We start from the raw sequence: 25,093 nt of genomic DNA, 5'->3' as shown, positions 1-25,093 counted from the left end.
AGTAATGTCGGCCAAGCTTACAACTTTATTTTAATTACCAAGGAGATCATTTTTAAGCTATTCATTGCTATTTATTTTTCTTTCAGTAGGTGCCCGAAAAAGATGGGGAAAAATTTGGTTGCGGGTGGGGGGTGGGGGGAGGGGGCTGCAGCCACCGCCTCCTACGGGACCTACGCCTATGTGTGTAGTGTTCGGTTTCGATATACCTGATATCGGAAATATCTGCTATTTTTCATTTCCTTCAACCAAGTTTTATACTCTCTTAAAATGAGAGACTGAAATTTCAGTCTAATCGACTGAAATTTCAGTCTAATGATGGATGGGATAAGGGATCAGACTACTTAGACTGAATTTCAGTCTGAAATGTAAAGACTGAAGGTCAGTCTTAATTAGACTGAATACTCTGCAGTCTAATAGACTGAAAATCAAACCACTTTAGACTGAACAGTCAGCAGTTTAGACTGATTTATTGCAGCACCAGTCTTAATTAGATTGAATACGCTCAGTCTATTAGATTGATATCAGACTGACCAGTCGGTCCTTTAGACTGAATTATTACACATCACAGCTATACTGTCAATCTTATAAACTGCAAATCCTGGATTGAACAAGCTTTTCTATTGATCCTCCGTGTTAGCTTAGTGCTGGAATTCTTCAATATAGATGCATTTAAGGTCATCAAAGACAACATTCAATGATCTGTTAATGCAGGGGAATTTACTGAAAGGTGCTACTTCATGGAGTGACTTCGCCTTAACATCCAATCATGTTAGGCTATAAAGACCAGAAAATCGTTGTGACAGTGACACACAAAGTACATTAAAAAATGGTATTCCATCAAGAAATATAATTGTCAATATCCACCGAACAGTAATTTTATTTCCACTAACCCACTAATATATTCTTATATAATTTTCGTTATCATATTAAAAAAAAAAACAGAAATCAAAACTACAATATTCTGAGGGATGTTCAACACAACATGTTATCCAACAAACGTTCAAATTAAAAAGATACTTTACATAACAGCGACATATTTTCAGTTCAATATTAATCTGTCAAATTTCTGCTGGAATTGGGCCATCTAAAATGTTCTTTAATTTCTTTTTGAAAAAAGGATTAGGTGAGCTGAGAACAGATCAGTGGTGTCGCCAATGGGTGGCCTGGGGAACCCCTCCCCCGAGAGGGAATTCACAAATAGACATATCACCAACCAAGATTCATATGTCTGGCAACACCACTGCAACAGAAAGCACTTTAAATTCTTTGTATATTACCACCAGGTGGTAATACCCTGGAATTCATTGACAACACAGCTGTAAATTGAGTCGTTATATACCCAGCTGATCCCATCTCCCGATCTCACTGAACTTTAAATTTTCCACTGTAAAGGATATAGTAACTATAGATACGATCCTGCCTTTACAAAAGGGATAGGATGGAAACACGACGATAGTACAATGGATCTGGTACATTGCCTTTTTTCCAGTTGTGAATCATTAATGTATAGTAGCAACAATTTCTTAGAATGATTTCAAAATGGGGAAAACATATGACAAATTTTCAGCAGGTTATTTATAAAATATTAGGAATGGTTAAACTATATATCAGTGCCGTCAACATTTAATACTTTGTGTTTCAATGATATAGATTGGCGATTGCTGAAAGTCATTATCCAGCACACACAAAACAACATATTACAAGCAGTTAACAGAATGGCACTAACTTCATAATGGCTATTAGATAAACATGAATTATTATATACTGCATTCACAATTTCATGATATGGCATTCATATAAAGCAAACTTGTATGCAAAAACAGCACATGTGACTATTATACCACCCTCAATTATTTCTTAACTTTCTGATAGTAATCATGTATAGTGATTTTGATTGGGATTTCAATCAAATTTTGAAGTTTTATAAATTATCTGACGTGAATCATTTAATGTCGGGCTCAAGCTGAAAAAATAATGTCACTCAAATTCGACTAAAAAATAATGAGGAAAGGATATTCTCAAATGGAATTTTCTACAGTTACTGAATTTATAATAATCAGGTTACTTGCTTTTCATGGCACAAGTTATGGAATATTGTGCATCATAAATAATATTAGCTTAATTAATTGCTTAATTAAATAAACCTTCAACATAGTGAGTGCAGTGAAATGTGGGAACATTAAAGTAAACATTAAAATAACATGCTCGAAAAATCATACAACAATGTTTTTTTGGCAACTAGGTGTTTGTTTAATTACATTCATAATTAGATCAGTATCATTAAAAACATTTTTGACAACCAAAAGTCAATGAAATATTTATTTCTGGAGCCCTATTCATATAAAACTGTTGGTAAACTCAGGGTAATCAATTTAACATTTTAGGGTATGTGTTAGTTACTCCTTAAAGGCATTGAAGACTTGTCCCAAACAGCATGCAGCCATCTGAAAAAGTTAACTTTCTGTTGCTTGCAAGTGATGTTTGTTCGTGTCGCTAACAAAGACAGACAGTAATGAAACGTGATACCTTGATATCTTTAGCTGGACCTGAGATGTTCATCGCTGTATCGTTTATACACTGTGATGTGGGTATTGACTGCAGCTGTATGTACTGACTGTACACTAGTGTCTAATTACCAACGGTAGCAAGCTGTGTTTGTATTTTCTGGGATCGATGGCAGTGTCTAACACTTCTGTCACACCTCATTCGAAACTAGGTCAGATTACCGGCATTAGACGTTCTTTTTGCGCGAGTCTTCACACCCTTTTAAAGTTACTCCACGCTGACAGACGGGGTTCCGGACTACAGAGCAATAAAATGTAGCATTCACTCCTTGAAATTACTCCATGCTGACTGCCCTTATTGATGTGGCAAGGATACGGACTCAGTAGAGACTTCACTTCTGTTGGTTGCAAAATTCCATAAACCATGGAAGCATGGAACTCACAAAACTAGTGTTGTAGAGGGGGTGTATAGTCTATGTTAAATGTATGTTCTACGCCTCTGTCCCTGCTGAAATGGCCAGTTTATCTGCCACAATGAAGAATTGTTTGGGGTTCAATTCTGGTCTGAGAGATAGGATGAAAGGCTGCCAATATTGTCCTTGTCTGCCCTGTGCTGCGCTCTCAATATCTGTGCCCTCCTGTTTGGTGAAGATAAAAATAAATGTGATAAAAGACAAGCAATATGGTATGAATCAAAACATATCTTAATATCTTAAAAAAAGATATGTTGAGAGGTAGAGTTCGATGTGGACTAGACTAGAATAATATTTAGGAGAGAATGGAGAAACAAGAACATGACTGGCATTGTACGAAGGAGATATATCAATTCACGATAGGCAGCAATATGTCATCCATGGCGGGTGAGATGTGTTATGTGAAGGTGGATTCAAATTCAACCTAACATTTATGGGTTATCATGTTGATTTTGGCAGGTACATGGTTATCAAGCAAGGTTTGTTGTTAGTTGTTTTCAGAAATTTCTCTTTTTAAGGATAAATTGTTCATGACATCTCCTGATTCCATTACATCAGCATAGAAAACCAGTGAACAAGGAATATGATTTACATTTTAGCCTACTGATTTCACTAATATGTCTATCTGCTTGTAAAAGAAACTGATTTCATAAGATTAGTGATTGAATGGTAATGGTTTAACAGAATCGTGTTAGCTTCATGCTGTAATGGCTGTAGCAGTAACTACATTTTTCAAATAATTAGGTGCTTACAATCTATGCATAATAGTACTGTGTTTTGCAATTTCTTGAGCATTATTATGTTCAAGTTTTTGTTATGAGGTTAACCTAGCCTAGATTCACTTTGGACGATCGAGTACATATTGCAGTCCTGACAAGCGTGCTTATTCGCCCGACGATTGAGTACATATGCAGGACAGGCGGGCTAATTTGCCCGACGATCTGGTACCGTGATAGCTTCATGCTGTAATGGCTGTAGCAGTAACTACATTTTTTTTTCAAATAATTAAGGGTGCTTACAATCTATGCATAATAGTACTGTGTTTTGCAATTTCTTGAGCATTATTGTACAAGAATTTGTTATGAGGTAAACCTAGCCTAGATTCATTTGGGACGATCGAGTACATAATGCAGTCCTGACAAGCGTGCTTATTCGCCCGACGATTGGGTACATATGCAGGACAGGCGGGCTAATTTTCCCGACGATCTGGTACCGTGATAGCTTCATGCTGTAATGGCTGTAACTACATTTGTCAAATAATTAAGGGTGCTTACAATCTATGCATAATAGTGTTTTGCAATTTCTTGAGCATTATTATGTTCAAGTATTTGTTATGAGGTTAACCTAGCCTAGGCCTAGATTCATTTTGGGACGATCGAGTACATATTGCAGGACAAGCGTGCTTATATTCGCCCGACGATCGGGTACATATGCAGGACAGGTGGGCTGATTTGCCCGACGAATCCGACGATCGGGTACATATGCAGGACCAGCGTGCGTATTCGCCCGATGATCGTGTAAATAGGCCCCACCAATTATAACAATAGCCTAAGCCCTATTTGCTATAGTACAGCCTAACTAGGCCTACCTCGCGCACAAGCCTTGAATAACTAACGTTACGAACTGCCAAGCTTTTATTCTGTATTAATTGGAAAACAACAAAAAACATACATACATACCCTCGAACACTGTTATCACTTCTTCGTGGAAACCTTTATTTGTAAGAAAAGTTCTTAAAGACTCAGCCATTGCTAATTTATAACCTTTACTCTAGCTTAGACATACGGTCGTCTGTCTCGTTCATGCCTAGCTGTGTGTACGGCGTGCGTACGTACAGTACAGCGAGTACCTGGCTAAGCGAAGAATATAGTATGCAGTATATATGTACACAAATTGTAGCGCTCGTTGTCACTTATTTTTGTGCAGCGTATTTGCAAGTTTTTCTGATGACGTAGGCGCATTTCTATTCTCTGATTGGATACATTTTTCAGTGGAATACAGAGACTGAAAATGGTAAGATGCCATGCCACATGTGATTAGCTGATTGGTTAATACAGTCAGTCCAAAACAGCGACTGAACGGTGTAATTGATAATATAGTCTAAGTAGGTGTTTCTCAGTCTAAGCTCAGTGTATAACACTGAAAAAAATTTCAGTCTCACAGAAGACTGAATTCTTCAGTCTAACATTTTAAGAGAGTAATAGCCATTATAACAGGTTGCAATATTTCTACACCAATAAATTAACTCTGTCTGAATTTTCGAAAATTTCCTCACCAACATTCTTCATCATACTTTCCTCTACTCGTGCAACTTTGACCTGTCTGTTAGGGGTTCAAGGAGGTTTTTCTATATTGCTTGTCCATAGATTGAATTTTGTGCAACATTATGGGTATGTTTTCAAGTGATTTTATTCACGAGAAATGTGAATTCTCAACAAATAATGGGCTTAAAACATTGAAAAGTGGGGCTTTCGGATATTGTGGGCCGTGACGTAGAATCACCTACAAAAGCAATGATCCATAGGACATGCAATGAGGTCGAACATGATGTGTGACTGGTGACAATCTGCAAAAAGGTTATGGATGGAAAAAAGTTTTGGGAAACACTTGGTTCTCAGGCAAAAGTGTACATCTGGTTGGTCATTTTCAAGCCCGAGAAGTGCTATTTCCGGTGATCTGGGGGGTATCAAAACCAGAAATTTTCTTGTACGCTGCGCGCCAACCGATGGTGGCGCTCCGCTTAGATAGTAATTCGCGCCCCCCGGGTAAGAAAATCCTGGATACGCGCCTGTATTTCACCATGTTTGAAATAGAATTAAACTATTTCCATCATCCAATGAGTCTAAAACATGGTTTTAGAACATCTGTTAACGTATGTGATGGTGTCTCATTTTTTGGTGTCTTCATAACATACGTTAACAATATGCACTTTGAATGTAAATTATTGAGAAGACTGAGAACTTCCATGCTAGGAAACACTTCATTCCATGTAGTTCTAAGGTACGCTATCTAACTAGTTGATGAAATTTGTCATTGAGCCAGTGGCTAAGTTCTATAACTCCAAATTCCTGTTGTGTTGTTAACGTATGTTATGGTGTCCTAAATGATCAGCCTCATTAACTTACAATGGAATATGATAAGAACTTCAATTTTTTTGGTGTCATAAGATATCATTTGACATTGCTCATATATATTCCCCTTCACTTTAATGGAGAAGGGGCTATGTTTATAGACAACTGTAGGACACCGAGTCACATACGTTAACATCATCACTTGTCCTTTTTATTTGCCTCAAATCCACCTTTCTCAATACTGTATTATATTTTAACATGACTAATTGTGTTCGACATTCACCAGAGAACCAGAATCAGCACTCAAATAGATACCTTTGTGTAATTCATTTTTGAACATGCATGTCACACTTTAGTAACCCAGTATCAAATAATGACTTATATATATATATATGTATATATTAATATATATATATATGTATATGGTGTATATATATATATATGGTATATATATATAGATATATATATATATATATATATGGTATATATATATGGTATATATATATATATATAGAGAGAGAGAGAGTTAAAGATAATTCTTGGCCTAGCATATCCTGTTTTATATCCCACAGAATTGTTTAAGAAATACTGCTAAGTTTTTTCGATTAGTAGTCCTCAATAAGGATGACAGCTTTTTATATATTTCATACTGGGCAGAAGCAACTGTGTTGTCCGTTACCACTTTCATTTACAGTATAGGCTTCAATGAGCACAGAAAATGTGGGACCAACCTGCTGTTATTTAAAAGGATAAATCCTGGCTAGCTTGCACTTCTTGTTTTATATCCCCACCAAATTGTTTTACAATTAAAATCTGCTTAGTTTTACTCAATTAGTATAGTCCTAACAGGGGTGGCAGCATTATATACTATATAATGGGTAGATCCACTGTTATGTCTGTTCCCACTATCATCTACAGTATAGGCCCTAATGAGCGCAGAAAATATGGGACCAACCTGCCAAATAACCTGCTGTACTGTATATATAGTTAAAGATAATTCCTGGCCTAGCACTTCATGTTTTATATACCCACAGAACTTTTAAGAAATAATGCTAAGGTTTTTGCTATGGGTAGTCCTCAACAAGGATAGCAGCTTTATATGTATTCATACTGGGCAGAAGCAACAATATAGTCAGTTTTCACTTTATACTTTAAATTCCCACAGAATTATTTTACAAAAAGCGGCTTAGCTTTACTCAATTAGTTTAGTCCAGGGGTGGCAGCTTTATATATACTGGGTAGAAGCAGCTGTGTTTTAGTTTCCACAAATATTTACAGTACTAACCTGCCAATAACCTGCTGTAAAGGTCAAAGAATAACTCCAAGCCTTTATATTCCCACAAAATTGTTTTACAAAAGCAGCTTAGCTTTACTCAATTAGTAGTCCTTAACAGGAGTGGCAGCTTGATATGTACTACATAATGGGCAGAAGGCAACTATTATGTCTGTTCCCACTAACATTTACAGTAGGCCCTAATGAGCACAGAAAATGTGGGACCAACCTGTCAAATAACCTGCTGTATATATAGTTAAAGATAATTCCTGGGCTAGCACTTCCTGTTTTATATCGCCTCACAGAATTATTTAAGATATAATGCTAAGTTTCTTACTATTAGTAGTTCTCCACAAAGATGACAGCTTGTTATGTATTTCATACTGGGCAGAAGCAACTGTGTGCTCCCCCCTCACTTCCGATTACAGTCCACGAGACCGAAGGTCCGCGAGACCGAAAATTAAAAAAGGTCCGCGAGACCGAAGGTCCGCGAGACCGAAATTAAAAAGGTCCGCGAGACCGAAATTAAAAAAAGGTCCGCGAGACCGAAATTAAAGAAAGGTCCGCCAGACCGAAATTAAAAAAAGTCCGCGAGACCGAAATTTAAAAAAGGTCCGCGAGACCAAAATTAAAGAAAGGTCCGCGAGACCGAAGGTCCGCGAGACCGAAGGTCCGCGAGACCGAAGTTCCGCGAGACAGAAGTTCCGCTAGACCGAAGTTCCGCGAGACCGAAGTTAATTAGGGGTCAACTTTTAACCTCTAGCCCGTAACAGTTGACATAATTTCCTCATAATCAATTTTAAAATAATTTAACTTCCGAACATTTGTACATTTTGTAGCACAAACACACAAAAATGCTTCTGGTTTTCGGCAATGTGACAGGTATTTTTTTTCAAGAAATACCCGTAGCGTCAACCTATGGTGACACTTCCATTTTTCGGGCAAGGTTTTGGAAATTTTGGGCAAAGAACGTCATGCCCCCCTTCCTAAAGTGAAATTCTTCCGTAGGCTTATGAGTCCCCCATCCTACCCACCCACCCTCACCATGTCTCAAGACCCTGTATACCCCACTACTCTCCCCAGGACGCCGATCAACATTTTTCGCATGTTGAGAATATTAATCAGATTCGGGTTTGCTCATCCCCCTAAAATGTTGATGATATCGCCGCCAGTGTTAACAACTATCAACAATAGGGTGTTGACAATGAACGTCGAGTCGGTAACTTGGTACAACCGAGCTGGACTCTAATAACTCCTTTGTACAACTGCCATAGACAATCATACACAAATCAAGCATAGTGTTGTATTACGTATTGGCCAATGACGTTCGTAGCTTTTAAATATTCATATTATGGGCGAGGTTTATTTGGATCCCAACGAAAAAAATATCTTCGAGAAAAACAAAACAGTTGAAAGTTTTAAATTTTTCGACATTTAATGCCACCATTTGAAGTACGATTTGAATAGATAAGCTAGTTATGTATGTTGTTATGGCATCGTGGATTCAGTGAGGTTGAGAAAAAAACAAAAACAAAAAAGACGCAAAATGCTGCTTTAAAGTCCAGACATTGGAAAATAAACAAGAGTCATCCTACTGGAGAAATTATAAAAGAGAACTATGTTTGTCTTTCTGATATAATATGTAAAAGAACATGTAAAAGAATTCAAACAGGAAAAAATCTGCTGATAATATGATATCATATGATAATGATGAAACTGGCAAACATTGCACCAGATCGCATCTAATGACCTTCAATTGTTCAAAAAAATCTCAACAGAGCCCCCCCCCCCATATCAATCTCAAAATGTGCCCCGCTTTAAATTTCTGGCTACGTCGATGTCGTGGGGCCTAGTAATAGTTTCGGTCTCGCGGACCTTCGGTCTCGAGGACCTTTTTTTCATTTCGGTCTCGCGGACCTTTCTTTACTTTCGGTCTCGCGGACCTTTTTTTAATTTCGGTCTCGCGGACCTTTTTTTTATTTCGGTCTCGCGGACCTTCGGTTTCGCGGAATTTCCCCCTCACTTCCATGTACTTTTTTGTACTTTTTGGCTACTCAATTGGTAGTCCTTAATCCTTATCAAGGGTGGCAGCTTTATTTACTGGGCAGAAGCAACAATGTCAGTTTCCACACACATTTACAGTACGATCTAATAAGCGCAGTAAATGTGGGACCAACCTGCCAACCTATTTAGTTCATTTAAGGATAATTCCTGGTCTTGCCCTTCAAGTTGAATATAACCTTTTAAAAAAAATCCCCCCCCAAAAGCTCAGTTTGACTAAACTAGTAGTCCTAAACAAGGGTTTAGGATATGCCCTTGAACACAGAAAATTTGGTTCCCCCATGTGCCCCCCCCTCAATTTCATGTACTTTTTGGCTACTCAATTTTAGTCCTTATCAAGGGTGGCAGCTTTATATACTGGCCAGAAGCAACAATGTCAGTTTCCACACACATTTACAGTATGATCTAATAAGCGCAGAAAATGTGGGACCAACCTGCCAACCTATTAAGTTTATTTAAGGATATTTCCTGGTCTTGCACTTCATTTTGAATATACCCTTTTTTTAAAATTGCCCCCAAAAAAGAAGCTAAGTTTTACTCAACTAGTAGTCCTAAGCAGGGGTTTATGATATGCCCTTTGAACACAGAAAATTTGGTACCCCCATGTACCCCCCCCCTTCGATTTCATTTCCTTTTGGCTATACTCAATTAGTAGTCCTCAACAAGGGTGGCAGCTTTATATCCTGGGCAGAAGCAACAATGTTGTCAGTTTCCACTAACATTAACCGTAGGCTCAAACGAGCACAGGAAATGTTGGACTAACCTGCATATAGTTAAAAGAATAATTCCTGGCCCGTTGCACTTACCCTTTCAAAATATGTTCCGAAAAATTAAAGTCCCAAAAAATTGTCGGAACATAGAGACGTCGGAACATAGAGACGTCGGAACACAGAGACGTCGGAACATAGAGATATAACCTTCCTAAACAAGGGTTTACAATATATGCCCTTGAGCACTGAAAATGTGTTTCCCTCATGCTTCTCCCCTTTCTCATGTACTTTTAGGCTACTGTATAACAGTATAATAAGCACTATACAGCAGTAAATTTATCCCAACCTTGTACGATACTGTAGGACTGGAAAACTCTTGAGATATTTACTGGACACCATAGTTTTTAATAATAATATATTAGCCAATATGCTTGTGTGATCTTTAAATTGTGAGACCAAACAGGCATTATCAATATAGGGCATGGTGCAGTTTATTGTACCCCACACCACCCCCCCCCCTCTTTCTCCACCTCTCTCTCTCTGGTGGAAGTAAACCATGGCATTACACTGCATGCAAGGACTTCAGAGGAAGTTTCCCTTCATACTTTTTTCCCTTCCACTACAATATTTCAAGGCATACTGTAAAACCTAGATAGTATAGGAAACAACATTGATGATCTGACATTTTTGTAGTACGCTGGAAAAAAATTGTACTGAAATTCAGCCCAATGATGTGAAGTGGCAATACATCTATAATAAACATACTTCTTGAATACTGAACATTATATTATAGATTAGTTTGGCAGGAGAGTGAAATCAGTGGAAATTCTTATATGAGAACATTTCTAGGTAAGTAGTTTCTAATTTCTTTCAACTTTAAATGTGTACCAACAAGTGCGAAAGTGACTGGAGAAAATATATATCAGAATCAAAAGTCTGCATGCCCATGCAGTCCATTTGCCCACTAATTATAATTAGTCAAGATTACTTAGCTACTACCTTCAATTGTTCTCCAACAGTCTTTATCCAAAGAGAGTTGAAACAGTTTTCAAGTTAAACTAATGGCCTGCAAATAAGACGCTTCTACTAAATTGTTTCCACAGTACTAATATCAGACTCTATGATTCAGTTCTTTAAGTTACTGAACACACTGTCATGAAAAACTATTCAGAAAACATGGGAACTACAAAACCCTAAAAACAAACATGGGTAAATGAAATTAAGTATATTGTTATATTTTACACTACTTAACCGATCATTTGATCTCTTCTGCAAAAACTGTAATTGTGCATTCTCTCAGTGACTTTTGATTCTCCCACAGGACCCATTATCACTAAAGTCAAGAAAATGTGACCTTAAAGGTATGCAAATATAGAGAAACAGTTACCAAGAAGGGCAGACAATTTGACCTTTGGGGTTCACATTGGCTTTTTTTCTGCAGAAGAGGTTTCTAGTTGTCAGTATTTATCAGTATGTATATAGGCCTACTACAGTACATGCAATATGTAATAACCTATAGGCAAACTTCTTTTTACTTGTAGCATATATGTATGCAATGGCTGAGACGTGTTAAACATGTAGTATGGAGCTACTTAACATTGGTAAAAATGTCTTTATACAGGTAATTGTATAAAATTAACTGCAGGCATACTGTGATATTAATGGTAAAATATGGCAGTTATATGAAGCATGTGACTGCATGTGTACAACAGGTAAACACTGTATGGTAAAGTCTTTTTGTTTTTGTTCTCAAATTTGTCTTAATTTGTCTATGTACACTTTAAAGGTTCTTATTTTTGGTTTTGCATATTAGAAACAGAAATGTGAACAGGTGTGTTAATCAATTGTTTTGACGTGAAATTGCAGCGAGGAGAAAGCTATAGTTAAAGATTCCTTGGTTTTTAAAATTTCAATCGAAAATTCTTATTGATAGAAATATCAGTTTTTATTCCAATTCCTTAAGTTAGAAATGATGTGTGCTTGTATATGGCATTCTTTCCATTTCAAATAAGAGTTAACTTCCTTTATTCCAATCGAATGGTCAAATACAAGCTGTGACAACAGGTGGGATGAAAGTAAAGCAAAACATGGTGCACATTTGTATGCTCTTCTATACCAACTCCATGAGCAGCTTCTACTTGTCACTATCACAACATTTACCATACAAGTTCCAGTTTGAGAGAGCTTTTTCAAAACAGCCTCTGTTGACCTCAAGTGGCCATCAAAATGCTTTAAAAAACTCATTTCATAAATGCCCCCCCCCCCCACACACACATATATGCTACGCATTACACCAAACGTCAGCTACTACATCATGGTGTAAATGAATAAATGAAAGCACTTCAATTGCTGCCAACTGAAAATTCATGCCTCATAATTACAATTAGACATAATTTTGGCCTGTCCATTTAAATGAAATTTACAATACCTCTCTTAGGGAGGTTTTATTGAGAAGGAGGTACTACAAGACGATTCTAGCTCTTTGAAGTTAGCTTGAAGCGAACAATACTGTACTTAACTTGAAATTTGGGAGTTGAATGTACTTAATTAAGTGCAATTTCATGGGATTAGCATATATAATTTTGTCAGCCGCAACAAGTCTAAGGGCAGTTCCAAGCAAAACAGGACATGACTACCAAAATTTAAAATAGGTTTAATCATAACACATTTGGTATCAAAGTAAAGCTAAGAATCGAAATTTCCTTAATCTGCAAAACAAATACTATTTTCATGTCATTTACATATTGAAATTTGCATAATTTTAATGACAACATTAATAAAAATAATGGTTGTCAAGTTTGATACTAAATACATTTATATACATGATAAAAATGAATTGGTGCATGATGTTTGAACTCTAGAGATCCAAAGCATGGGCTTAACATTTCTGTAACATACTTCATTACTGTTCAATGAACTAATTAGATTTTGGAAAAATATGTCATGCTGTAAGGGTAAATTTGGTAAATTTTGATGTTTTTTTAATTATTCCTTTGCAAGACACACTCTAAAAACAAAAGAGTGAACTTTTCACTCTTTTCACGGAGTGAACAAAATTTAACTCCAAAGGAGGGAAATTCACTCCATTAGACAACAGAAATGTTCGTATTTAAAAGCTAAAGTACTTAATATTCACTCTTTACAAAGGAGTGAACAAATGAGCCAATCAAAAGCTAAGAACGCTCACTCTTACTTTGGAGTGAAGGATCAACCAATCAGTCAGTACGCGTTTCTTCGAATACAGAAATATTTGTAGTTACGCCATCTTTTTTACTCGTTTGCCTTCGCTCGTTCTTGTCGTTTTACATCCTAAAACATGTCACTTTCGCAGTGGCTTGAAGAAAGCGGATTTGGACGTGATGGTATTCAGTTGTTTGGAGGTAAGGTTAACAAGCAAATGTTGAAAGAACGTGAAATTATATAGAATTTAGAAGGTCGCCATGGCCGCAAGTCGTCGTTGCCTACAGTCGATTGGCTAGGCTCTTAAACGTTACGCTTAACAGTGTAGCGGAAACATTTAACATTAGGCTTGGTACCATACACATTAACACATTGGCTAGTTGTTTGGAGGCACAGGCACTCGTAACGTTATGTAGGTGTATATATAGTATATAAACACGCCTACATAACGTTACGAGTGCCTGTGTTCGGAGGTAAGGCCTATGCCTAAGGCTAATGTTAGGCCTATGAGTAATGGGCCAGAAGTTAATGCAGCTAAGGTCCAGGAATTGTGTTTTCTTAATGAACGTTTTCCTTTATGATTTTTTGTTATTTCACGTATCAAGATGTAACGTCACAAACTGAAACAGAGACAGCAGAATTACCAGGTTGTTTTTGGATACATTTATTCACAGGTGGAAAATTCGGAATAAGGGGAAATTTCCTGAAAGAAAATTACAAAATAATAGTAGAAACAATCAACTTCGGACGACAAACAATTGCAATGTTCAATCATAACTATCATGAATAGCAATAGCTAATAATATATATGTATGTCCCTCTTAACAAAGTTCACTAGGCCTATATTAATTTAACCTCAATATACGGGAGAAAAATACTACACGGCATTAAGGTTAAATAGCATTTACAGTACAAACAGCAATAAGTAATACTGTAGAAAACCAGTCAGAGCCTTAAAGGAATACCAATATTAAACAACATTGCCTTTTACCAGTTACTACAACAAAGTTGAACCACTTTCACTATTTAATTCACAAGGGAATGCAAATATGGACAGAAAATACAATTAAACGATTTTACGATTATCCGAATGATTGATTACAATTCAGGTATGTTAATGGTCCTACACAGCTGAGAAAGAAACTTATGCCAAAAGATTGCATGACCTTCTAACCCCTTAAAAGCGAATATCCGAAGAGAGTTACAAATGCCTATACACAGTGTATAGACATAGCAAATGAAACACCCTCCAAAGCAAACACAAGATTCATCTACTTTAAGATGGGTACTATCTGTGATGTTGAGTAACTTCTTCATTCATAGTACAGACAGCAATGAGTAATAATGTAGAAAACCAGTCAGGGTCTGAAAGGAATATCAATAATTAACAACGTTGCCCTTTACCAGTTAATTATACAACAAAGATGTATCCCCTTTCACTATTTAATTCACAAGGGAATACAAAATTAATATGGACAGAAAATAGAATTAATCTATCAACTGTGTTGGAAAATCTGAATGATTGCTTACAACAGGGATGTTAATGGTCCTATGCAGCAGAGAGAGAAACTTATGCCAAAAGATTGATTGAACTTCTAACCCCTAAAAGGGAATATCCTAAGAGCGTTATATATGACTACACACAGTGTATTGTTCTGTTAGTGCAGTACCAAAGGTAAGGACCATTTGTTGCGTTTGGTGTAAAGGTTATTACCCTTCCTGCTTCAACTGTTGGATAGTTTTTAATAGACAAAATTGATAGTGATGTAAAGACGTTATTTTGTCAACTAAAGTGTACCACAGAATTATAAACTAAAAAAATCTGTCCATTATATCCATAACCACACATTTTTAACTGGGTAATAATGATTTAAAATAACTTTGTCGTTTCAGGTAGGCTGTGTGCACCAACGTTGGCCAATTTGTTAAGGAGAAGCCCCTGAAGTGTACCCAACCTTTTCTGCTGGGCCAAGGTCCAGACAGGAGGCATTTGTTTTAATATTCATTTTGCCATTCCATTAACAACATTTTACAATTATATTTTTGAAGGGCTAATATTTAAGGTGCATAGTAAGACCAGATAAGGTAAGTCCAAAAGTTAGGTCTCTGAATGTTTCTCTGGCAAATGTGTGAGCATTCATAGATTCAAAGATTAAAGGTATGCAGACAGGTAGCTATTACTTCAGTTGAAATATCATAACCCCCCCCCCCAAAAAAAAATAAAGTATATATATATATATATATATATATACTTCTTTTGAGTGGGGGGGGGGGTGGCTTATGATATTTCAACTGAAGTAATAGCACCCTATCAGAGGGGTTATGACATTTTGCTATCAAATTTTGTCAGCTTAAAATTAAAGTGGATATTACTTGAAAAGTGCAGCTGCTATTTTGACTTTTTCAGAGACCATCTTACTCAGAATTTCATACACTTCTATATGAATGGGAACTTTGACCTGTCTGTTTACCTTTAAATTCCCACTTTGGTTATTCTTTATTAACAAGTTTGATAGTTTTAAGAAGCATATGAAGGTATGTTTTATTCATTACGTACTGCTATGTTAGTAATTAAAAGGTTTAATTTAACTTTTAATGAATGATGCATTCTTTGTAAAGGAATGATTCAATAGCATATTATGAACTCAAAATTTAGACTACTTGACTAACTTTCTATTTTGATATATTTTTCATTCATCTTTATTACTTTACATGGTACCAATTAGAGCGGGAGCCCAGAGGGTTTGGTTAGCTGGGAAGGTAACCAATTGCCTTGTACGTCACAATGTTCACAGTGCATTCCTGTATATGAAACCAGACGACTGGCAAACCGGCTGTGGTGGGTGTGGCTGGGAGAGCAATTTTAAAGTCACCTAATAGCTAACCTAGATCAGCTTTCATGGTAACCACATCAAAGTAAGTACAATGTGTCAGGTACAGAATGGCCCCAAGAGCAACAAATGGCCATCGCCAGTAATTATTTCTGGTGGGGTACCCCTGCCAGTCATCAATAATTGACCCCTCACGGCTGACCTAGGTCAGCTCATGAGGTAACCAATTGAAACCTACTGGAAAATGATGGTTAGGACTTCAGATACAAGGGATGGGCATTGCCAGTGATTTTTATTGGTGGGGTACCCCTGCCAGTAGACCCCCAAAATGCCCCTCCTCTCATTGACCTAGGTCAGTTCATGAAGTAACCAGTTGAAAACTACTGGAAAATGATTGGCAGGACTCTATATGTAAGGGATGGGCATTTCCAGTAATTTATATTGGTGGGGTGTCCCTGCCAGTAGACCCCCAAAATGCCCATCCCCTCATTGACCTAGGTCAGCTCATGAGGTAACCAATTAAAAACTGCTGGAAAATGATTGGCAGGACTATATATGTAAGGGATGGGCATTTCCAGTAATTTATATTAGTGGGGTACCCCTGCCAGTAGACCCCCAAAATGCCCATTCCCCTCATTGACCTAGGTGAGCTCATGATGTAACCAGTTGAAACCTACTGGAAAATGATAGGTATCACTTCATATGTAAGGGATGGGCATTTCCAGTAATTTATAGAAGGTTGTGTAACCCTGCCAGTAGACCCCCAAAATGCCCCTCCTGTCATTGACCTAGGTCAGCTCATGAAGTAACCAGTTGAAACCTACTGGAAAATGATAGGTAGGACTCCAGATTTAAGGAGAGTCATTTCCAGTAATTTCCACTGGTGGGGTACCCCTGTCCATTGTCCCAATTGTCAATTGTACTAAAAACAGTGAAAAAATTAAAGTTTACCTCTAATAATAGGTCTTCATATAAAGTTATTAAACATACTGACATAGGGGAGGGTTATAAAAAGTCATAACTTCTTTCTTTCATGGCATGGAATTTTTTATTCACAGTGGTTATCGAGAGGTCAAAGTCAATGATCAGAGTTTATATATAGTCCTCTCAAAGAAACCAAGTTTCAGGTCATAGGTCGTAGATTATTGTTTTATGGTTTTTCACAAAAAATGTCCCCATGCTAAAAGAAATTGGAATGGCAACAAAAATCACAAACAGTGCATCATTCACCAGATTAATATATTTTTCCTTGACCCCTGGAAACAGGCTGCTGACACTGGCATGGACCACGTGTTTCAATCAGACAATCACCTTGGCATTAGTAAAGCTACGGTAACTTGAACGGACCACTTCAGAACAGCTGAATGAAATGAACGTTGACTGTCAAGAACATACTTCCTGAATAACCACACAGGTTGTATTCATTCATTTGAGGCCACCTATGAGTGGTTACACTGTATCTGGGGTGTTTCGGGGAGTCTTGGGGTGTGAGCTATAATATAATGTGAGACAGTGGTTGGAGATGTTGGGACAATGGACAGGGGTACCCCACCAGTGGAAATTACTGGAAATGACTCTCCTTAAATCTGGAGTCCTACCTATCATTTTCCAGTAGTTTTCAATTGGTTACACCATAAGCTCACCTAGGTTAATAAGAGGGGGGGGGGGGTGGACTCTGGCAGTGGTGGCCCACCAATATAAATTACTGTAAATGCCCATCCCTTACATATAGAGTCCTGCCAATCATTTTCCAGTAGTTTTTAACTGCTTACTTCATGAGCTGACCTAGGTCAATGACAGGAGGGGCATTTTGGGGGTCTACTGGCAGGGGTACCCCACTAATATAAATTACTGGAAATGCCCATCCCTTACAGATAGAGTCCTGCCAATCATTTTCCAGTAGTTTTTAACTGGTTACTTCATGAGCTGACCTAGGTCAATGACAGGAGGGGCATTTTGGGGGTCTACTGGCAGGGGTACCCCACTAATATAAATTACTGGAAATGCCCATCCCTTACATATAGAGTCCTGCCAATCATTTTCCAGTAGGTTTCAACTGGTTACTTCATGAGCTCACCTAGGTCAATGAGGGGATGGGCATTTTGGGGGTCTACTGGCAGGGGTACCCCACCAATATAAATTACTGGAAATGCCCATCCCTTACATATAGAGTCCTGCCAATCATTTTCCAGTAGTTTTCAACTGGTTACTTCATGAGCTGACCTAGGTCAATGAGAGGAGGGGCATTTTGAGGGTCTACTGGCAGGGGTACCCCACCAATAAAAATCACTGGCAATGCCCATCCCTTGTATCTGAAGTCCTAACCATCATTTTCCAGTAGGTTTCAATTGGTTACCTCATGAGCTGACCTAGGTCAGCCGTGAGGGGTCAATTATTGATGACTGGCAGGGGTACCCCACCAGAAATAATTACCGGCGATGGCCATTTGTTGCTCTTGGGGCCATACTGTACCTGACACATTGTACTTACTTTGATGTGGTTACCATGAAAGCTGATCTAGGTTAGCTATTAGGTGACTTTAAAATTGCTCTCCCAGCCACACCCACCACAGCCGGTTTGCCAGTCGTCTGGTTTCATATACAGGAATGCACTGTGAACATTGTGATGTACAAGGCAATTGGTTACCTTCCCAGCTAACCAAACCCTCTGGGCTCCCGGTCTAAATGCATCTGTTTAAAAATTGGACACTCTTAGACTGTTTTCAGACGCCACCATTATTTGGAACTTTGAAACTCTGTTATGAGTACCCTGTACCATGAAATTCTTTTAGGTGGGTATTGTTTTCAAAAAGCAAATTGAATTGTTGTGATCCAATTCCCATAGTTAAAATATTTAGATATTTGTTTTTATTTAAATATATTTACTAGTGCCTTAATATGAATTAATAATACGTGGTATGTACTGAGTTAATTTCCTTTCAAATGTTTGCATAAATTACTATTCTAAACCTAAAAGTGTTGCCACCCAGAGGGTTGACGGGTTTAGATGTACATAGGATGGAGCGTTTAATTACTATCTGTCAGGAATTAACCATTTTGCTGTAAAATATCGGTTCACCATTTATAAACAGTAGTATCCCAGTGTGATTGTTGTTCTTCATACATTTTTCACAGATTTATAAAGACGCCAAAAGTTCGAAAATGATAAATATTTGCATATTGCAAATTGAACTTGTAAGATTGAGTTATTTGCAAAAACATTTTTGAGGTATTGCCAGCACACTCTGGTACATGTTTCATAGACGTAACTAGAATTATTTTTTAATTATAAGAAAATCACATTTGTATGAGAGGAACATACAAGTGGGGTGAGTGAATCATTCATTGCATATTTTTGTGCCTTTGTATGTTTGTAATTTTGCTTCATTCTGTGTTTGTATATGAAACTTGGTATCATTTTCACTATTTAATATATATTTAGTACCATAAATTGTTGTTTTTGTCCTTTTTTATATTTGTTAACAGTGTCCAAATCCAGTAAATCGTCTTATCATCAGCCTAGTAGCCCATTCCATTGTCTTGATCTTTGGATGCATCCTTGTTTAGCAATATTTCTGTGAATAGATAGGGCCTTTCCATTGAGTCTCAAACTCATTCTATCAATCCCGTCCCTCAAAATCAGCTGTAAAATATCATTAACTCTTTAAAGAGTGAAATTCACTCTTTTAAAAGAGTGATTCTCACTCTTTCTAGAGTGAAAACGCCCACTCTTTCAGAGTGAAAAGCTCACTCTTTGAAGGAGTGAACATTCTCACTCTTTTGAAAGAGTGAATTTCACTCTTCATGGAGTGATCACTCACTACACTCTCAGAAAGAGTGAGAATTCACTCCAAACGAGTGAAAATTCACTCTTTTGTTTTTAGAGTGCAATAATTTGCAATGAAGTTTGTTTCCAAACCTAGGACATCGATAACCATTAAATACAAGCACATTTTAAGTTCATCTGACTTGCCTTCATTAATGACTAATTTAAGTCTGTCACGTACGCTGTAACAATTTTGCTACAGCGTGACGTTACAGCTGATATACACACAAACTATTGCACTGTAGTGTCCTATTCCCAGACATGATTGAACCCCCCCCCACCCCCACCCTCTGGCACCAACCCTACTGTACCTACCACTTCAAATGAGGTTGCCTATAAAGTGATTTAGCTTTCAAATGTGAGATATCACTCACCTTCTTAAATGACTAATGACTAATGTTTTTTTTTAACACATTTCCACATCTAAGATCAAAGACTGATGCTAGGGACCATCAGAAAGATATACTGTAAGCAACTTCAAAGCACCATTGAAACATGACAGTGTGCCGCTATACATCGACTTGCATTGACATTTCAATTGTCACGCTGTAACGGTCACGCTGTAACATTACATTGAGTAAGATTTTATTGCATATTTAAATTAATTGTCAAACAATTTTCACAAATTAGGTGTCATATAAGACATTGCAGAAAGCAACAAAGAGTTTCCAATATGGTAGCTGTTCAAAGTTCACAGAGTTTTGGGTATACATGTTTGTGCAAAAAACTCTTGTTCATTTTACGTCACACTGTAACAAGGATGATTTATTAATCATATTTCATAAATACGATAGAGATAGATGGATCATAGTTCATTTTATTACTTGTTTAGCAAGAACATAGTTCCAGTAGTTATTTTGTATTATTTTATTGCTGATAAAAAACTAAGTCTTTGTAAAAGAACCATTTGAATATTGAACAAGCCTTCTGATTGTCACACTGTAATGCTTTGAACTTGCCCCTAAGCAAAGACATGCCATTGAGTTTACTAGTTGTTGGTGGAATTATAATTGTTTTGCACTTTGACAAGATTTGACACTCGAAATGCTTTATCACCTCTGTACCGCACTAGTAACAAATAAGAAGAGACATTTTCTTTGTGTTTATATATCGGGTGCATATCCAGGTGGGAGGGGGGCGTTTGGAGAGCCCCCCTTAAAAAAGGGAAAAGAAAAAGGAAGAAGGAAAATGGGGAAGGCAAACAAATGGGAAAGGAGGAAAAGAAAAGAATGGGGGAAAAAATGAAAATAGGATAAAGAGGTCAATTATATGATCATTAGGTAATTTAACATGATGGTTGTATAGATTAACTACATGATCATCATGGTATCAAAGGGGAATATATAGCGGTCAGTCATATACGGATGGTGCTAATATCTGTACTAAACCATAATGCTTCTATTACATACGCAAAGCAAGAGTGAACAAAACAGACAGTCTGCTGATGGTCTCCTCTTTAAAAGTCACTGAGAAACCTCCTTTTACAAAATGCTGTATTCACTACTGAAACTGATGGTGTATATTTATGGATCTTATATTTGTGGTAGGAATGCACTGCCTTTGACACCATTTTAGACTTTCGTCATTCGAAAGAACTGAAACCTTTACAGCGTTTTGGAAGAGTTAAAAGCAGTCGCGTACTAAGCTTGGACAGAGGGGAAGTCTGCCCGGTTACCAAAGTCAAAGTCATGAGTGGCAACTTTTCCATGCCCTATATATAAGTACTGCTGAAGAAAGAACTTGGGAGTTCTTGTTTTAATTCCAATCTGTTCGTTCATAGATCATTGAAATTGAATTCTGAAAGGGTTACATTTATATAGGACAAATGGATTCAATAGTAAGTTGATCCCTGCCTCCCCCACCCACCCAGGCTCCCCCACCCACCCAGGCCCCCCCCCCCCAAAAAAGAAAAAAAGATGGGGACAGGGTCACTCATTGAGGTAACAAAAATCCAAACATGTACTGTAGCAGATTATGAAGAGACATTGAAAGTTCCCCAGCATCTTACTCCATAATGATCAAAATTGCACTATGTCACATAAATGTGAAACAAAATTCAACTTGTAGATTCTTTGAATGGACAACATTCGATATCATCATTTTCAATATGTCCTTTACTGTTATTCTGTGATACACATGCAAGTGTAATTTTTTGTGTATTTTCTCGTGAAATTTTGATGATACAAGACAAAATATCCAGTATATGTGTGAATGGCTAACAATTGATTCTTATATTGACATTTTTTCTACCGAAACCCCTACTCTACTGAAATTCAAATCCGTTGGTGTTCACATGAACAATGCAAGTATGGTCATGACCATCAATATTTACCTAGTGGCCGTGAAATACCCCAATCAAGAAATTCATGAGCCTAGTCTTTGATCTTCTTTAATAATGCATGCTTTCATGATTTATTTTAACCCCAAACAAGTCTAGCGCTACTTCCATGACAAAATTGTTTTACAGCAAAACTATATATATATATATATATATATTTTGAAGTTGAAATTTTGGGCATGGATGCATGGCGATTTTTGACTTGCTGGTTATATTCTAACTCTAATTCCAGTATCAAAGTTCAATATAGTTATAAGAACTGAATGGTTAATTTGGCATGACACTGATGAAAACAAAAAAAGCCTACATATCCACTTGTTTTGACACATTCCTTGAAAAATAACAGCTTCTAGCTTGCAGGTACATTGAGAGTAGAAGTACTGTAGTGTGGTACTTCTTAAGCCAGTAGTGTATACCAACAGCTACAGTGACACGTACAGTAGGACTACTAAATAGTCCACTGAGGTTGGTCATGACATTTGCTTTCATTGAAATATGAAGTAAGAATATCCTGTACAGGCCTGACAGAAGATCATTAAAACTAATGAGAGTTAATCAGCTGGCAAATAAACAAAACAAAAACTGTAAAAGTGAGAGATATAAAGTACCAAGTTACTAGTCCCAATATTATTGTGGAGTTAAGTATGTGTGTTTTCCCTCACCAGTGACATTCTGCAATACCATTGAGGGCGCTATTCACAATAGCCCTTCATCAATATTAGTTTGTATTTAGAGTGTATTATGTTTTTCCACACAAAAAGACACAATGAGAAAACATACAGAATTTTTGGCACCATGCATATTCATGAAGATGATCACTCAGAAGATGGGAAAATAGGGTTCTATAGGTTGTAAATTGCTATTGCTGTCCCACATTTCTAGATGTGTTTTCAGTCACTGGCTCCACAATTAATGTAAAGGTGAGTACACACATTATTACGTAAGATTCAATAAACATATTTGCTGAAGTCCATTGAAAGTATGTTCAAGAGAGATGGCAACTACTTTTATGTCTCTACTACTATTATCCATCCTTTTAGTGTCCTTTTCCTCGCTATTTTCATTTCTTTTCATTTCTTCATTTCTAAACACTTGCTTAAATGTAAGTGTAGATGACATATTTGCTGACAAATGAAAATCTGTTTTAAAGAGAAGTAACCTCTCATCTCTTTACTTCCTCTTCCTCACGGTTTTAATGTTTCTTTCCTTTTTCTTTCCCCTTTTCTTTCTCTGCCCTCTGCCTTCTCTGCCCTCTGCCTTCTCTGCCTTCTCTGCCTTCTCTGCCTTCTCTGCCTTCTCTGCCCTCTGCCCTCTGCCCTCTGCCCTCTGCCCTCTGCCCTCTGCCCTCTGCCTTCTGCCCTCTGCCCTCTGCCCTCTGCCCTCTGCCCCCTGCCCCCTGCCCTCTGCCCTCTCCTCTCTACCTCCCCCTCTTCCTTTCCTTTCTTTATCTTTCCTCTTTGGTAGACATATCAGTATACAGAAACGAGTTTTGGAACCCTTTTTTGTTTCGCACAGCTGGCAATCAAGAAGGAATGTCATCTTTAAAGATACGCGGCTATACTTCGGTTATGGGTGAAACACAATTAAAGACGGAATTTGTTCGGAAGCAGTCGTTTAGTCAGGTGGCAGAACGCACGATGGGTCTTTTCGAATATTAAAATGATAGCAAATGACAATATCAAATATTAAAAGTAAATCATATTAAAGTTCTTCGTATTGCCAGAGCAAAAGTGAGTTTATGTTTTGTGGATACATTGCTTCTTGGTTCTTTAAAATTAAGTGCTACAACATTTTGTTTATTTGTCTCTGTCACTTAAATCCAAGTGAATAATTCAATTCATTCCATCTTCTTGCTTTTTTCGTTCTGCACAATTCTTCATGGTCTTGTGATTCTTAATTGAGACGCCTAAGCAGCATTTGGATGACTCCTTGTTAAAAGAGCTTTTCTTATGTTGATAAAAGTTTCCATCGTAATGTTTAGCAGGGAGATGTGTGTAGAAAAATGATAAATACAATGGACTTCATTACCTTGACAAACACAGTTTTCTACCCGAATAATGTTCATGCCAGTTTTATTTGGATGATGGATATGAATAATACAAATGTTAAAAAGGTCTCTGGGCAACGTCACTGAAATCACAGTTACTCCCTTATTAAGTCCCAATAAGGTGAAACAATTTGACAAACTCAACATGCCGTTTCTAGAGAGATGGTTTTGATTAAATTGCATCGAAACATCAATTAATTACCATGGTGACATTTCGCTTGTGAACATTGATTCTTGTTCTTTTTTCATTCAAAGGTCTTATTTTTGCTAAGTTAACTGAATTATAAAATCATAATAAAATAAACTGTTAGCAAACTACTTATCCACTAAAGAGCCTGTGTAAGAGAATCTGTAAACGTAAGTTGGCCTGACGTTTCGATCCTAGCAGGATCTTCTTCACAGGCTAAATGACAAGTAACAGAAGGGACTAATGCGCGCACAGAATACAAACAGGTTAAAGAGCATGGTGAACACAAAGAGATAGATGTAAGAGGATTAGTAGACAAGGGATTGAGAGAAGAGAAAGAAACCAACAGGGGAAGAGGAGAGGTAGGAGATAAACAATGGAGGGACAAAGGTAGGATTAAAGGAAGAGGGTAGGGAATAAACTAGAGGACAAAGACAGAAATATGAAATAGTAATTTAATTTTCTTAATAGCGTAGATTACTGCAGTAAAATGAACATTTTATGCTATGCATCTGCATAGAGGGTTTACTATCTGCGGTTTTCTTTACTATTAAATTGTGTCATTTTCCTTCCATTTTAAGGGGGTGTTTTCA

The 25,093-nt window shown here is 37.3% G+C and overlaps 1 long non-coding RNA gene across 1 annotated transcript; it reads right to left on the bottom strand.

Moving 5' to 3' along the window:
* Positions 1 to 959: 959 nt before the first annotated feature.
* On the bottom strand, positions 960 to 5,183 carry LOC139964018 (uncharacterized). The gene is made up of 2 exons (XR_011791818.1): positions 4,657 to 5,183; positions 960 to 3,142 (listed from the first exon to the last, which is right to left on the bottom strand). It is a non-coding gene; the product is annotated as an uncharacterized lncRNA (long non-coding RNA).
* Positions 5,184 to 25,093: the final 19,910 nt, after the last annotated feature.

The sequence above is a fragment of the Apostichopus japonicus genome, chromosome 22 (genome assembly GCF_037975245.1).
Source record: "Apostichopus japonicus isolate 1M-3 chromosome 22, ASM3797524v1, whole genome shotgun sequence".
In the NCBI taxonomy this organism is placed as follows: Eukaryota; Metazoa; Echinodermata; class Holothuroidea; order Aspidochirotida; family Stichopodidae; genus Apostichopus; species Apostichopus japonicus.
This window is presented reverse-complemented; position numbering and strand designations above follow the sequence as displayed.